The sequence below is a fragment of the Cricetulus griseus genome, chromosome 2 (genome assembly GCF_003668045.3).
Source record: "Cricetulus griseus strain 17A/GY chromosome 2, alternate assembly CriGri-PICRH-1.0, whole genome shotgun sequence".
Taxonomy (NCBI): domain Eukaryota; kingdom Metazoa; phylum Chordata; class Mammalia; order Rodentia; family Cricetidae; genus Cricetulus; species Cricetulus griseus.
Genome location: NC_048595.1, coordinates 451,385,730 through 451,404,180, shown reverse-complemented (window position 1 = coordinate 451,404,180; position 18,451 = coordinate 451,385,730). Strand labels below are relative to the sequence as shown.

Sequence of the window (18,451 nt, the reverse complement as noted above, 5' to 3'; positions counted from 1 at the left end):
CTCTCACTCTCCCTACCCCATCCCCTATCTAAGTATCTTGTTTATAATGAGATTTCAGTAACTACTTTGATGAAAATTCTGGGAAAGTTTTGTTGACTTAGTTGACTAACCAATTTGTATTTATACATTATTTATCTATGTTTAGATTTTCAGGGATGAATTTATTATTATATAATTTTGTAGGATTTGGAGGAGATAGCAGCTTATAAGAGTAATTCTGTGTTTTTCCCTCTGCTGCTGGACTTCTCGGAAAGTATGGTGTTAGAAGCAGAGGAGATAAGATATCATCCATCATGTGGAAAGACTTTCCTTAAGGTGTCAGTGATTTGGCCTGTCAGTCACAGTATAAAACCTAGTACATTTCATCTCTGCACTGACATGGAAGTAGCCTAAACCTTTTTCCTACCTATAAATATGTCTTCATATTGTAAGTCATTCTTTAAATACAATATGCACGTGTAAGTAAAATACATTGAATTATAGTTTAAAACATTGTCACTCAGTATAAGAGTTACAGGTATTGATATATATTCTGATCACTTTTTCAAAACATTGCTCTATATTTTTATCAACATCAACAAGGCGGACCAGAGGCCTTGAACTAAACCCAGATCAGAAAAGACCAGAGGTCATATTATATATAATTTAAATAGTAAAAATGTAGAAGTTATGTGATTTTTGCTCCATGTTATTGTTTTGTGTGAGTTTACATCAATCAAGAAAATTAACATCTTCATTTCTAAGAAAGCTAACACAATTAATGATTGAAACAAATTCATTTATGATATCATTTCTAATGGACATATGCTATAAAGATGACTGCGGAGATTTCATCTTGCTTTTGAAAGAAAATTCATTTCTTCAGTGTCTCTGCAGGGCATGTTGCTTTGGGAAACTTCATTTTACTGACTTTGTGCTTTCCTGTAAGTATTGGTGCTCAGTTGATTCGTAGGAGTGTTTGGTTGCCTTCTGTTTTCATTGCATTTATTTATGTATGTTTTGGTGACCATAAAGTGTACTCTTTCTTCCCTAAAGGCATGCAAACAAATATCTTGAAATGATCTGTGGTTCTGGAAATGGACATTAGCATAAATGAGACTGTGATTTTAAAAAAAATGCAGAACATTAGAAAGTATTGAAGCATACTAGAAAAACTTTCAAAGGAATCCCTTTCCTACCTGTTTGAGAATTAAATAACCTTTTAACTTCTTAAACTCATACCAGAAAAAATCTTTGGCTAGTACAATGCTGTGAAAATTCATAAATAAATTGCAAAAGAGTATCCATTAGACAAAAGCAAAAAATAATCCTTTAGAGGCTCCACCCATTCTAACACATGAACCAGATAGCTCATCAATATTTTAATGTGCTGTGAGAAAGAAATCCTTGCAAGTTTGATCAGGAGACTGAGGCCACCCTCAGCTACATAGCAAGTTCTAGGTCAGCCTAAGATGGGTCCTGAAACAATCAAAACAGAATGTATAAGTCTTCACTAAGGATTTGCTTTTATACCACTTCCTGGCTTATTCACATTTGTATTTACGCACATGTTTAATTTCATTCTGCTCTGCTCTGGTTACTTCTCATATTCAAGTTTGCTCTTATTCTGAGATATCTTGCTCAAATCCATAGCCTAGCTTCAGTGAAGATTACACTGGTTATTCAAGATTTTTTGTCTTTAGTTAAGTGAGGCAGCTCAGGCTTGAAAAGACTTAAATTTTTACTAGTGATAATTTTAGTAAAGAGTGTATGCTAAGCAGGATTCTAACTTTTAGTGCTGGGAACACATACACTGAAACTTACGCCATAAGCAGTTGGAATAACAATACTCTTCAACACTTATCCTAAAATCCAAGCTATCTGTTCCATTAAACACTTCTAATGTTAAGCACATGCGATGTCTACATTGTCTGGCTATTGTATTGTTTAATACCAAGAATGACTTGTGACATCACAATATCCGCTCTTGAGTTTCTTGGATCCTTCTATTTAGTTCACTTTCTTCTGCTCATCATCAATACCTCACTTGCTATACCAAGAAACAGCTCTGTACTAGTCCTCATGTCTCCCGAATGTCTCTACCCCCCAGTGGCAGCTCAGCATGTTGACTGCTTAATCACTTCATGCCAAGGAATCCTGGGTCTGTACTGAATGAGGCTTGTAATCAAATGGTGGAGCTCTACTTGATTATCATTCACAACAGTAGCTCAATACACAAGTTTTCTAATTATCTCCCCTGTGGTGGACATTAGCCCCTATTTTGTTTTCAATTATAACATCTTCATGTCTTGTTCCCCAAATATTCCTAAGGGATATACTATTAGAATAACCAGGGAGAATTTAGTCAAATTCCGGGAAAGAAACTTCCTGTGATTATTTCCTTTTCACTTTATGGTAAGTTGGAGTATTGTACCTAGAAGAGCCACAGGAAAAATGCAGCAAATAAATCAACCTATTACTTAAAGATATTTTTCAAGTAATTTCCTGGACAACAGCAAAAAGTAAATGCCACACTAGACTATTTCATTCATTTCCCAGATGAAACACCGTTCCTTCTTTTCCATTAAAGGAATGTTCTAAAGCACTTTATTTGCTACAGCCATTAATGTTGCATTAAAATAGTTGTGTTTGTTGAACTTAATTTTTTAAATCCATAATTCTATATTACAGGTAGGATATAATGCTATTATGTTGAAATAATTGATGTAACTGAAGATCTCTCAGGAAATATTCAAATGAATATTAGTGTATATCTTGTGGTTTTAGAAATAATGGCATGCATATAATTTTTGCAAACATTTTACCACTTTCCTGACAAGTTGATAAAAGAGAAAGTGATTTCCTGCAAAATGTTGAATTTGGCAAAAAATGAATATTTTCCTCATGCATTCTGTCCCCAGAGGAGATACTATGGAGCCATTTTGCTTGAGTGTCAAGTTTTATTAATGGTCTCAGTCAGAATCATTTATATTTTGCAGTTCCTTTGCACATGTCATTAATAGGGAGCTGCTTGCTTGCTTGCATGAATGTCTGATTTCTCTTTCTAGTTAAATAGTGTTCCAAATGCAAAACCTAATGCTTTGGGTAATCATGTGAATTTATGACCATCACTAGGATGCTGGGCTTTCAGAATGAAATTGAATAGATCATATTTCCCTGAAAATGTAGGTTTTACAGCTGAGGTAGATCTAATATTGATAATCTCTTTATTTAACAGTTTCAAAATGCCATATGTGACTGAAAGCAACAGAATGGAAATAACTATGTTTATAGCAAATAGAACAGGAAATGAAAGCAAGATATGGAGAGAGCTTCACACCGAAGTGAGCATCCTGTTTGTGTGATAGGCCACAGCATTTGGAGCAGCCATAATGTTGAAGGAACAGATTTTAGTGCATTCAAGTATAGGGTGAGGAAATTAAAATGGGGGGTTATGATGATTTTAAGATTTTCAGAATTTCCCAGGAGAGATAATTTGAAGACTGATTTAAATATCACTTAAAGTTGGGGAAATACTTATTCATTTATCTGACAAGCTTACATGAAACAGGGATAGAATAAGGGGTCACATTTTCCCAGAATCTCACTCTGTCAACATCTGTTATTGTAAACACAATGCCTCAAATTAAGTTGATGACTATCAGTTTAGATCTTGGTCTATAAGAGGTTTCTGACGTTGTGTTTTTCTTAGCTTTTTGTTTAGTTTTTTTCTTTTAAGTAGGATCTTGCAAGTGAAATTAGTAAAAGAGAGAAATTGCCGGGTTCACTGTGATGTACCCCAGTATCCATGCACTGAAGACATAGTTCTCAATGCAAGTGTACACTGTGGTAGGAATCTAGGATGTGTGTGAGGTTGAATGAGATTGTAAGGACTGTTGATGAGAAATCACCACACTTGGGAATCTGAGGAAAGATGACAGTAAGTTCCAGGCTAGCCTGGGCTACCTATGAATTGCAGGCCCACTGAAATATATAAGAATACCCCATTTCATAAATAAATAGAAAAAATATTTTAAGGATAAAAGAAAAGAGATGGGAAAGAGATTTTACTTTTATCTGGAAAGACAAAGAAAGAAGTCAAAGACTTAGAATGGAAAGCCCTTCACAACAAACTGTATATAAAGATTCCCTAGGCTTTACTTTTCATTGGAAATATGAGAGCAAAGAAATGTCATTGGTCATTGGTTATGACAGCCAGCATGAGGATCTTGATTCTAAGATTCTGAGTGGACAAAAAAAAAGCATACTTAGAACATGAACTTGTGCTGAGACAATGACACAAATGCTAAGCATTTCATTTAGGGTGTTGTTTGTTTGACTTTATCTGTAATACTCAAACATCTCACAGCCCATAGTGTTGTCAAACCCATACAGGTTTCGCTTACCATCCTGCACAAATTTCCCAATGTTCTGTGAATAAAGTAGAATTCTATGATTGAAAACAAGCAAGCAAATATAAACACCTTATTTGAGAAGTCAGTAATCTAAAATAATTACTGAGTTATTTAAGAAAATATTGAACACAAAATATATAGATGTGAGGAAGTTTGACAAAAATTAGGAACAAGATGGACAGAAGAAACAAAGGGTGTTTTGAATTTTATTCTATATAATTTAGTCCTGTAATTATCCAAATTAAAACTCATATACAACAATGTCTAATTTCCAGGGACTAAAATTTTATAGCATCCAAAGGAATGCCCATGTTGTTCTAGTTAGTTTTAATTGCAACATAACATAACATAGAATCGCTGCAAATGAGAGACTTAAGAGGAATTTTCTAGATCAGGTTACCCTATGTATATGCCTGAAGGGGACTTTGTTGGTAATAAATGTAGAAAGGCCAGGCCCATGGTGAGAGGTACCCATTCCCTAGCAGGTAGAATTTTTAGCAAGATGAGAGAGGAGAAATTTATCAAACAAGCGTGGTTTCTACATTTATTCCCTTTCTCTTCTTAACTGTGGATGTGATTTGATTTTCCTTCCATGATGTACTATAACTTGCAATGTAAGTAAAAAAAAAAGTATGGGGAATTGTGAATCAGTAGTTGATAAAACACTTTCTGCTTCCATTTATATGAATTTTCATAAGATTAGATAGATCAATCAGGACATGCCTGTGTAGTACAGATTTTTAATCTTCAAAATATGTAAATTGAACATATTACAAACTTTACAGTAAAGAAAATTATTACTACTTCTAAGCAACTTAGGTTACCATAATGAAGGACAAAGAAGAATTACTCAAATTATAAGAGTACAGATTATGACGAATCAAAAAGAAAACCACTTCCAAAGAAAATCAAAACACTCAAGTTTTCTCACATTGATTTTGTCAGCTTTTGACATCTCTCTCTCTCTCTCTCTCTCTCTCTCTCTCTCTCTCTCTCTCTCTCTCTCTCTCTCACACACACACACACACACACACACACACACACACACACACACACACACACGTATTTGTAAACCATGTACCAGTCACCTTGACAGTTTCAACAGAAAACAAGTACTAAGATTGCATCATTGTTTTCCAATCCTATCATTACAAAAATGACTGCTGTCTCCCATTTCATGAGGTCCAAATTTGAGTTTAATGTAAGCATTTTATTTACAGCTTGCAAAGCTTAGTTCTTTAACTCATTGCCGGATTTAAAGTTCAAAATAATGTGTTTCATGTAAGATTATCCCACTCATGGCCAGCTTCAGGCCACCCTTTCTCATGTTCAAATCCAGCCTAGGCTACCTCATAAGAACACATCTCAAACAAACAAACAAACAAACAAACAAACAGAGATTCTTTTCCTCCCCAAGTAGTTTATCTTTAAAGGAACTTCATTAATTAAGCATGGATTATATGTTTCATTGTGAGACTGTCATAGATATGATACATATGAAGGGGCCCTTGACTGAGTCGTGAGTGCTTTGACTTGCTAGTTCCCCTTTCCTTCACCTATAGAGTAGGGCAGGTTTATTTATCAGTATCTCTTAATACTACTTCCTTAGCCAGGCATTTGTGGCACATGCCTTTAATCCCAGCTCTTGGAAGAATCTCTGTGAATTCAAGTTCAGCCTGTTCTTCAAAGAGAGTTCCAGGACAGCCTCCAAAGTCACAGAGAAACCCTGCCTCAAAAAACAAAACAAAACAAAAAAAGGACTATTTCCTTGTTTTATGCGTCTTCGGTGGATCATCTATTTAGATGTCAGTCCTTGCCCTCTCTTCTCATTTTTTTTTTAATTTTACACTCTAAGCCAACCAATTCCTTATTCTGACTTTCCTCACACACTGCCTTGATGGGATAACTTTTACCCTATCATATTTTCTTAATCTAATGAAAATATATCTTTAAAAATGCACTCACCATATTGTGATACACAGATTAATAATATTTACTGCTCACTGATTATGAGCTCTGATTATGTGACATGTATATGCTCTACTAATTGATTTCTAAGGGAACATCTGTCCTGTTATTTTAGCCATCGGAATCTAACACCTCAACGAATCATCTACCATTGCCAATACTAAGACCACATGTCTGACTGCATTTCTGACTCAGTAAACTCATTTTAATTTCTCACTATCTCTGTGAGCTTATCATATTATAATCACACCCTCTCCCATTTCTTAGTTTTGGCATTGTTTCCATCATTCTTCTGATAAATCCAAATAAAATCAATTGCAATCTGTTCACTGGAAGTCATTATTTTCCTCATGCCCTGGTGTATTATGGAATCTGTTCTTCCTGTGTATGATGTGGTTATGTATCTATTAATTACTGAAAGGCTGGCATGTAGTTCCTAGATGGCCACCGGGTTATACACAAGGCCACATTTCTATGAGAAGGTGGTGTCTTAGGAGCATGGGTTTCCTCAGTTCTAAATACATTTTAAACCTCTGAGTTTTATGAAGACTTGGATTGTGGTTTACAGATCTTTGTATTAAAAATCACATGGTCTCTGCAAAGTTAATAGCACAGAAAACACATTGGTGGCTTGGGGAGACTCAGTGAATAAAACACTTGCCACACAAGCATGAGGAACTGAGTTGATTTGCAGAGCCCAACTATGGGCAGCTGCTGTGTCTGTGTGTATAATCACAGAACTACAGCCAGACTCGAAGCAGTGACAGGAGGAACCCCAGAAGCTCACAGACTGACTAGTGCACACAGTGACACAAAACACAGAGACCCGATTTCATACAATGTGGAAGATGAGGTGGGGTACCAGAGACTGTCCTGTTACTTCCACATGCACAGTGTGTGCAAACACACAGTAATACACACAGATACATGGGTACATGCGTACACATATGTATAGTGTTAGAGAAAGATACACATCACAGAGACAGCAGAGACAGGCAGACAGACAGACACACACACACACACACATACACACACACACACACACACACAGTCTCTCACTCCCTCCTCTCTCTCCCTCCCTCCCTCTCTCTCTCTCTCTCTCTCTCTCTCTCTCTCTCTCTCTCTCTCTCCTCTCTCTCTCTCTCTCTCTCTCACACACACACACACACACACACACACACACACACACAGACACACACACACACACACACACACACACACACACACACACACACACGGAGACAGATCCAGAGCAACAGAGAGTTAGAGGAGGAGGAGGAGGAGGCAAAGGGAGACAGAGAGAGACAGCAGGGTGACAATGGAAGAAATCTAATGTTTTGGGAAATGCATATTCTGGGTGCCTGCCTTGCCTTTAGTACTGCTTGTGAGATTTGGAAGAATTCAGTTGTCTCTGCTTACTCATTTGTGAGCAGTACTTCAGTACTGGTTTGAGTTTGGTCCTACGCTTAGTTAGTTCCCTCTTTCTCTTTCAAGAGCTGTGAACATGAACCACTCCTCATAGCTCAGGATAGGATTGACAATTTCGAATGAGTCACTCCGCAAGCTGTGTGGAAGTATCATCTGGTGCACTATTGTTCATTTTGCTTCTCAGTTGATAAGGCATGGCTGTTGCATAAAACCTTGAGAAATTTGTTAGAAATAGCATCCTGTCATATGGGAAGTAAGTGACGCTGCAGCTTCCAACTCTGTATGGTTTCTTTTATGTTTGACTCGGCCGTAAGTATTGGGTTTCCTCCATCTGCATCACTTAGAACACTGGATTTTCTTTTACTCTTTAACTGTATTGTTCAAGATGTATAAAAGTCCCTACAAAAATGATAATATAAACCATCTTTGATGGTATTTTCCTTTTATTTCTTGAGATATCATAAAGATAGCTTGCATACAGGAGAGGTAATTTTTCTGAAATAGAACAGTCCCTACATCATTCCTCATAGTAGGAAATTACAATTAACAGACAACAATGGACTGTTCTGGCTTCTTTGATATTCAAAATGTAAAACTTTCACAAAAATTATTTTGGTGTGTATGTTAATGTTATTGCATAATCAATACATCCCAGTAAGAGGGAAATATAAAATATGAACATGATAATATTCAACTAACTCTCCCATTGTGGCAAAAACTAACCCTTGAATAATTGTTTTTCTTTGTGAAAGAGAAAGCAGAAATCCAAGCATTGCTACTATTGAATTATAAAACAACAAGCTATCTCTTTCCCTGTGGCTTTCATCCATATAATTTACAGTGTGAATGCGATTTTCAGTATACAAATGCTGCTATATTGAGAGAAGTGTGGAAAATAGAAGGCCTAGTTCCAATTTTCTTGCCAAACAAAGAAAACAAAATCCTTCCTCATCTTCTGTATTATGTGAGTGCCAATAACGCCTCTTTGATGGTAGCTTTGTGTTGTATTGTGTTTTGCTTTTAATTAAGATATATTGGGTAAAATAGTGTTTCATTGTATTGTGCAGAATACTGAAGCACAGGCTAATTAGAGCCTTCAATGGGATTCAGTGCAGACCTCATGCTACTGTCTCATGCCCATTTTTTCAGTTTAGCTAAGTGTTCTGATGTTATAGTTCCTCCTACGATTTTCTTTTCAGCTTCTCCTCATCCAAATAAAAAGCAATGACCCTTACCCAAAATGTTAATTAAATAGCTACACCACTTGGTGTAAAGTTAAAAAAAACCTTATGTTTTAGAAACCAAGATTCAATGTTGCACCAGGAGCCCTGTCCATATCATTTATTTCTAGAGGGTACAATTTTCATAGACAGCAGGACTTAAAGTTTTCAGATATCAGGTTGGGAGCCAGACAAATATGTCTCCCTCACCTTTAAACCCGATTAACTTTTAAAATTTAACCATTAAGTTTTATTGAAAGTAAAGTAAATACAGTTGTTAACTGAGAAAGAGAAAAGAATAAATTAAGACATTAAGTTAGATGACAAAATTTCCAGAACTTCTGGGTAAAGATAAATGCATGTTGCTCATGGAAATTGGTTATAAATCAAAGGCAAAACAGTATTATGGCTATTGAAATTAAAAGCTAATGAGATGCAAACCTATTCTAAAAATCACAGTATACAATAAAATTTAAATAGTGCTCAGAATACATCTTTTCAAGGAACAATTAAATACTTGTTAAATGATTTGACAAAACCCTATATCTAGAATTATGCTGGGTTCTCCTTGATTCTGAGCAATGGTTAGTTTTATGATGATACTATGGACAGAATAACTTTGTCTCCTTTTACATGATTTCAGTAAAACATCTTCATCCATATATACAATATAAAATGTGTTACAGTTTCATTAAACCCAAAGAAATAATTTAATGTACATTATAAGAGGAATACTACTAATAGCTATGAAAGTTTCTGTTTTATATTCTTTTCTGACCCTATTTTCTATATTCCTGCAATTTTCTTTTAATATGCATTTTCTGCAAACATTATTAGGGTTTATGCAAGTATCTAATCTTTTGTTGAAGTGCATTGGATTAAAATGTTAATTGTAATTGTATAATTGTCATTTTCATTCTGCATGCTAAATGCAGTGAAGTCTATGAAATTATTGCATGAAAATGCATAATGTTTAATAATGTGTTTTGAAAGTTGGTTTTGCCAACAGTAATCATAGTTACTTATGCTAATAAGTAATATGCTAATAATAATTACATACAATATGGAGTACTTACCATGTGTGCCTATTTGGATTATTTCTTTAATCCGTTCAATTGCTCTATGGTGTTTCATGGATATAAGTGACTTCTTCGTCTGCCTCAGCATGACACTTTTCATGGAATTTTTCATTCTACATACAAAGCATATCCTCTGTGTCCCAGGAAGTATAGTTCATTTTTAAATTATTATTTCTGTGGTGAGTGTAGTAGTTAAAATGAGAATATCCCCCAAAGGCTTACAAGGTTGGACAGATGGCCTCCACTTTGTGGGGATGTTTGTGGAGGTAGCATCTAATTGCTGGAGAAAGTATGTCAGTGTGTTTTGGGATTCAAGAGTTCATTGCTTCATCCCGGTTCCAGCTGTGTCTCTCTGCTTCCTGTTTGTGGGTGAAGTTTCCTGCTCCTGCCTCTATACCTGCCTCTTACTTCGATGCCTTCCAATCATGATGGACTCTTATCCCTCTGGAGCCACAAGTCACAATATACCCACTCTTCCATAAGTTGACTTTGAGCATGGATTCTTTTTGTTGTTGTTGTTTTTAAATCATAGCAATAGGAAAGTAATGAATAAACTAAGAATCTGAACTTCTGAGACAGTATTGAGTGAGCTGGGTTTCAAAACTGTACAATTTGAAGCCAGATCCTATAGCCAACATATAATGGTGGCTTTTCTTGAATAATATTTTCTTGAAAAGTTTGGTAGGCTAACCTAATGTGACATTCCATGGAATTTTCTGCATAGACGGTAGGGTACACAAATATGCTCACATGTTATTTGGTCAGGCAGCGTAAGAGGACAACACTGCAGCAGACCTTGAACTGAAGGGGAGGTATCTGTGTTATGTGCATACAGTTCAGTTCTTAAATCTACATCAGATTAAAACCAAGATGGATCTCTTTACTTAGAGTAGACAATAACATTAACAAGAGTTTTGAAGGTCTGTGCCTCCATGAACGCACTTCCTGTTCTTTCCCCCCTTGACTCAGTGTGTCTCAGCAGCTTTTCTCTGTTGTTATGCTCACATATGTGTCATAGTCCCATGTTGTTTTTGTAGAAAATGGCAAGAATTCTCTTGGATTTTCCTGTACTATAGGGAATGCTTCATGCCTGTTATCCATAAAGCCAACTCTTATGCAGCTTCCATTTCCTCCCTAACTGCCACCTTTTCTAGTATGCCTACTTAGAACCAACTGCAGCTGGTGATGCAACTTCTTGGGATCCTGATTCCAATCAGCAATTTGGATGCCTCTCAACCCCTCAACTTATTTTAGTTTTCTCCTCTCCAAAATGTTGAATGTCCTGCAACATTGCATGTAATTTTCATGATTATTATTTTTTCACTGTTAAAAATCAAGTGTGTCATTAAATGACATGACCCAAATTCCTTAAGACATTGCCCAGTAGGTATTAATCAATCAATAACTATAATAATAGAGTATGAGAATATCAATATTTTAGAGTGATTTAGAGTGATAAAAATTGAGTCACCTTATATATGTCTGAGTATGAAATTAAGTCCTGAGAGAAATTAAGTCCTTGTTTACGTATATATAATATTGTGGTGGTATATGTATTATAGTTTGTTGATATCTATATCTATGCCTACACATATATATTATAGTGGAAGATGAAGAATGGACAGGCAAAGAATGAAAACAAAGGAAACACTATATTGGGAGAAATTTTTGTGAAGAAATGTAATTTTGGAATAAACATGTCTTTAGAGTCAAATTATTAAATGAATGTTTACATAGTTTTAGTCATCTCACAGATGTTGATGTCCACATGTAACAGTGATGCACTGGGCTCTTGTTTGGACTTTTTGCTATTGTTTATCTATCCCATTCTCTGAAACCCCTGTGAATTCTACTTTCTAAAACAGTTGGCTATATTTTTTCATGTTTTAATGATTTGAGAGGCATATTAACTGTTTGTATATGTTCATAACTGATGAACTATTAACAAAAGAGGAGAAAAAGACAAATATAAATATTTGGGAAATGATTTCCCTGGTGTACATATATGTACATGTGCATGGGCATACGTGTGTGTGTGTGTGTGTGTGTGTGTGTGTGTGTTGGGGATAGTGTGTTGAGGGAAAGGCAGAGGAAGGAAATAAGGACAAGCATATGAAAGATGCAAATCATTAACAACCTTTCTAGTATGAAGGTGAAATGGTGGCTCATGAATGAGTTTTAGTGTTTTATCCTTTTGAATATACATTTGTATTATTTTGTTTCTATTAAATATGTTAGTGGAAAAGAATACTTCTAATGTTATCTCCAGGGATCCTTTGTGCTGACCATTTATGTTAGGAGAAAATGGAACACTAGCTGCAGATTTTCTTCAGTGTAAGTACCATGTGTCACCAACAAGAACTCTGTGTACTTTTTATTTGGATCAGTTGGGTTGTTTCTGAAGAATTCTGACCTTCCTAGATGAAGAATGATTCACAAACAGAATTAGTGTAGGAATTTTCACTGTATTAGTTACAAGGGCTGTCATAACAAAGTCTACCAGAGAGGCTTGCTACACAGAGAAATGTATTTTCTCACATTCCTGCATGGTGGAATAAGGTCAGGAGGCATGTGCTCTCTTTGAAGACTAGGGCACACTCAATTCCATGCTGTTCTCCAAGCTTCTGGTGTTGTCTTGGGCACTCTTTGGTCTGTAGAGATCTTATGCCAAGCTCTGCCTCTGTTGTCCCATGACATTTTACATGTGAATCTGAGTCTCTTGTCTTTTTATGAAGACAACAATCATATTGGATAACATCTATTTTGTTTGAGGACAACTTCAACTGGATTACATCTGCAAGTTCCTGCTATAAATGAGGTCATACTTATTGTTATATATTCAGCATTTTTGAAGCATACAATAATTCAAAACACACTTCTTCTCTGTCATAAACAAACTATTCATTTTCTGGAAGTTTCTGGTTATCTCCACAGGATTTTCCTCTTTTCCTATTAGCATCAAGCAAACCCCACCCCCAGTGTTTATCATTGAACTCTGTCCAGTCATGAGTGTGTTCATTTGCATGTGTGGCTTATCCTTATCCTTACACAGTAACTAAGAATTAAACAGTACAATTTAGTTGAAAATATATTAGTATATATTTCCCAAAACATAACCATATGAAGTTTCTACATTTATAATTTGAAAATTAACCATTATTCCTTTAAAGATAAGCAGACTATGTGGGTACATATGTGGGTTGCTTATGAGCATGTGGACACACAGGCATTTCCAGCCTTCTCTCCTCTGTTTCCACCACCTCCTTTCACTCATTAGATTTGATTCATTTGGTAAACAAAGATTACAGGGTGATCAAAGTTTTTATCAATTACATTTCTGACAGAAGAAATCATAGTACAGTAATTCTTTCTTTAGAATTGTTTATGGAGCCTGGTTTCTGAGAACGGTATACGAAACAATCCTTTTTCATAGCTTAAGTACTTAACCTCACTGATTTCTTACTATTTTTGTGTTCTCACACATAATCAGAAGATTTTTTTCTAGAGCATATTTTAGATATAATCTAAGTAAAAATAAATGTATTTAAGATTTAGAGTCTTCTTTGGAATCTAGTTGCCTCCTCCTTCTCAGGTCACTTAGAATTTAGGTTTTGTATATTGTGAGGGTCACAGGTCCTACTGGCATTTCCACTGGCTATTATGTATATCCGCAATGCACTTTGATCAGTTTTCACGATTGCTTGATTTTTGATTCTTAGCACTTAAATGGCAATTTTCTCATTTCTTAATAAAATAGACAAACAAATTCACAGTATTTGTTTAACAAAACAAAAAATACACAGTATTTATTTATCCTACCTACTTCTAATCTCAGCATTTTGGAAGCCGAGGCAGCAAAATGGCTGCACATTTGAGGCCAGAATCAATTACAGATAGGTGCTGTGTCTCAACAAGCATTAACTCTGTATATACTCATATACTACATATTAACATGTAATATTTTCACCCAGACTAAGATGCCTAGCTACTGGAATAACTACAGTGTAGTTTGAGATAGTTATAATATGATTACACTATATTACCCAAATAATTGTAAAGTAATTTTTCTTTTTAAAAACACATAGTAATGTTCCAATTTTGGTAAAACAAGAAAAAATAAAGCAACCAAAACAGTTTTTAATCAGGGGTCATTTCTGTTGTTTCTTGTTAAAGAGTTACAAGAAAGAATCAACTGATGTTAAAATTGAATAAGATGAGAGAAAGGAACACCATCAATTGTAATTGACAGCACTTGTAATTGTGTAATTGCAAAAAAGGATGTCTGTAAATAAGCCCCTTTTGGGTGTAAAACAAGAATGCTCCTCTGTAATAGGTTACATTTAAATTGGAGGAAAAAATTTCATTGAACTAGAATTTAGTTAGTGTTTGTTTCTCAGATATCAAGCTTTAATCTCAGGAGCACCTTTCCTGAATGCTACAGATAGCTCTCGTGGGTCCCTTCATCCCTTTACCTCTGGCATTGTGATTGCCTTCATGTTTCCCCTCCCCCAACCTTTTAACCATTTATAGCATTTTCTCTAGGTGATACTGATTTTGGTTTAAGTGAGAGGGGAAGAAAGGGAGTCCTTATTTTCTGGTTTTGCCTAGGTCTGCATATCAAAATTTCCATGACTTTTTCCGATGGTGGTCTAGTCTTCCAGGTATGATGAAACATATCAAATATTTTATACTAAAAAAGCAGTATATGAGCATGTTTCTTTGCAGCCTTTGTTCATCTCAATCTTATAGTATATTTACAAATAATTCTTAGATTTTATTTTAAATTGGGACTTCAGAAATATATTAAAGTATATCTTGAGAATAACCAAGACCAAAACTAACATAGATCTATAGGGAAGCTATATGGAATCTGTCTATCTATCTATCTATCTATCTATCTATCTATCTATCTATCTATCATCTGTCTATCTATCTACATCTTCACACACACACATATATGAAAATATAAGTTAACATATATATATATATATATTATTTGTATACTCACATACAAATAAATGTATGTACTCTAATATTCATATTTGAATAAAGTAGTAGTTAATGGCATATTCTGAATATAGTACATATATTGCTATAATATATAAGGAATGTAAGTTTAATTTGGATCTATCTTAGGTGTGGTATCAGTTGCTATCATTACAAAAAATTGGCTTTCTCTTAAAGCAGGCTACGGGGATTTTATAAGTTTTTACTGATGAAAAATGCTTTGTATATTTCATTAGCATATCTGTGATTTGATTAATCAAAAAGCTTAATTAATTAAAATGTGTTCATTTAACATTGAAAAAGTTTGAGCTGGTAATAGAATGATCTCAATGTCTCATCTTTTTGTAGAAAGTAACTACAAAAGCCAGACATAACTATTTCTAATATTTTAAAATATAAATCTATGGGTAGGAGCAGAAGGCACCTTATATAAGTAAAAGTTTAATTTGTTTTTTGATACTTGAATTTTAAAGGCTTGTGCCTGAATGTATTATGGGTGGGTAGGCGATACCTCTGATTTTGCATATAATTCTTGCATATATTGTTTAACTTTGCTTGATGTTGGTGGTGTGTTTTATAGTGATCATGTCAGTATTCCAACCCTCTAATGATAGGAGGAAGATTGACCCTTTTGTACCATTGTTATGTGGGTATTCTATCTTTGGCTTCTCAAAATGGCTATAAAACAGCTGTATGAATCAGGGATTTTCATTAAATATTATTAAATATCTTTCTGTGCCATTCATTGGTCTCTATGTTGTCTACAGCCTACTTAATTTTTATGAAATGATTATATGTCTATTATTTTGTTGGTTGCCTAATGGAGTAAATGATTTTTGTGGGAAAATATTATCTTTATAGAAACTAAACTGCATAAGTGGTCATTAACAAATACCAAAAAGTATTGATTAAGAGAAGAAATATTTTAAGTTTTTTTTTTATTCAGAGCTTTAGAGAATTTAGTCCATGGTCACTTAATCACTGTCATCTTGTGTTGAGATAGATCATGATACTGGTGAGCGTGTGATGGAGCTGAGCTGTTCATGTCACAGGAAGGGACTGGACACATACTGACAAGAGGCCACCAAGGGTAAGTCAGGCTTTTAAAAGAAACTCTACTTCAATGAGCTACTTCCTCCTGTCAAGCCTCATATCCTGGTTGTCTATTTGCCTTGATATTCATCATCATGTTAACCTGATCATCAGATAAGCTAATGATATGCACAAAGCATTTTCATTGTTTCAATCAATATTGATAATTAATATTTATGAAGTTTGAACCCTGTTCACCCATATACTTTTAAAATCCTCTCATCTGGCAACTAGCCTTTAGAATATGAACCTTCAGGGAAGATACTTTGTCTCTAAGCCTCTGTCCTTACAGGCCTGAGATTAAATGTGCACTGCCATGCCTGGCCTATAGCACAGTTTACATTGTGATAATGTATGTGTGTGACTCTGTTCATGGATGGCTACATAACTTGGTACTGTGGTGTTATTAACAAAAGACAGTAGCATTTAGTGTATTCAGTATAGAAGATTCTGCTCAATGAAACAGAAGTACAATATCATTTCCTGGAGGGCTCCAGAGAACACCCAGGGAGAACTATGAATTGCCTATCCCCTTCAAGACTGTGGCATACGTCTTCTACTGCCCTTCTTATTACAGATGCTTCAGATTATTGATTTATAGAAGTTCTAGCCTTTCAAACCATTCATTCTATGGCCTTTAGACTCAAACTAAATATTAGACTTTACGTGCTCATCTTTAAGCACTGATATTCAGACAAAAATTATACCTTTGACTTTCCTGATTCTTTAGGTTGGAGGCAGAAGAAGGTATTCTTGTCTACCTCTATTTTAATATGATCCAATTCTAACAAATTAAATATCTATCTATCTATCTATCTATCTATCTATCTATCTATCTATCTATCTATCATCTATCGTCTATCCATCTCTATCTATTCCATCTATTTAGTCAGTTATCTTTCACCTATCTTTATCATCTATCTAGTAACCTGTTCAATATCTATCATCTATCTAATCTACATACCTTTCTTTCTACCTATCTATATATCCACCCATCTTTGCATCCGTCCATCTATGCAATCTATCTATCTGTCTGTTTGTCTATCTATCTATCTATCTATCTATCTATCTATCTATCTATCTATCTATCTATCTATCTTTCTGTCTATCCATCATGTATCATCTATCTATCCACCTATCACATATAAAACTGTCAACTATAAAGCAATTATTATGCTACTTTATCTAAAGCACATTGTTAAACATGAGGCTCCAAAGACATTGTTTCCAACTTAATTACAAAGGCCAGTTAGTGACTTTGAACTTATCAATTGCTCAGGAATATCAAAACTGGGAAACAATCCCACAGGAAATGATGGTAGAAAATATTTAAAGATAAAGCATATCTTAACATGCATTGTTGAGAAAAAATGTTTGCTTAAACAGTATTGAGAAGAACGAGAACAATTCTGGAAAAATCATTATGCATATGAAAACAGCAAAATTAGAGCACAAGAATATTTTGAGAAAAATCTATTAGTTAAATAATTTCCTTGAATAAGCTGTTATTCAAAAATGGAGGGGTGCTGTAGGTAAATTTAGACTTTGTAAGAAATTTAGATTGAGCTTCGGTGGCAAGAGGGTTACTTTGCACAAAATGACACTTCACATATTATATATAAATGTGAAGTTTTTCTCATTTAGTAAAAATACTTTTGCTTTCATAAACATATTTTAATAAATAGTATTTATCTGTCTTTACATTGTATTGTTCAATTACTTATACAATCTTTTTATTTGTTTTCTAAGGAAAACACATGAACACCTCACACTATTTATCCTTTGCTAACTTGCAGACATAATTAAAAATATCAAATAGCTAGGTGAAAAGCAAAGCAAAGGAGCTACAGTTTCTCCACGAAAGTAAACAACAAATACAACTTAATGAGCACAAATGCACAATCTGTTATAATATTAAGCTTAAGGTAACAGAAACAGTCTTTCACAGAGACGGAGCCAATAGCTTGAAGTATGGAGTTTGATCTTTGACTCATCCAGCTTAGCTGTAACCACTCATCAAAATGTCATGTGCAGGCTCCAAAGCCATTTGGAGTTCAATAAATCAAATTACCTCTCCTATGACCCTCTGCCTACCCTGACATATTGTTATTCTGCAAACAGGTGTGATTGGATTTCCTATTGTCATATTCTCTGAAAAGATAGATTCCTTCTAATTCTTTTGTCAATTGGTACAAATTAACACAATAAATGACACATCATTCATGATTCTGGAATAATGTTGTTTTTAACCACAATTTCCCCT

At 34.7% G+C, this 18,451-nt stretch overlaps 1 long non-coding RNA gene across 4 annotated transcripts in view; it reads left to right on the top strand.

Moving 5' to 3' along the window:
* LOC103159719 overlaps positions 1-18,451 on the top strand; it is a 296,693-nt gene that overhangs the window by 50,575 nt on the left and 227,667 nt on the right. For all 4 annotated transcript variants that reach the window (XR_004768764.1, XR_003481656.2, XR_003481655.2 and 1 more), the window contains exon 3: positions 16,100-16,186. This is a non-coding gene — a long non-coding RNA (uncharacterized LOC103159719). The remainder of the gene's footprint in view (positions 1-16,099; positions 16,187-18,451) is intronic.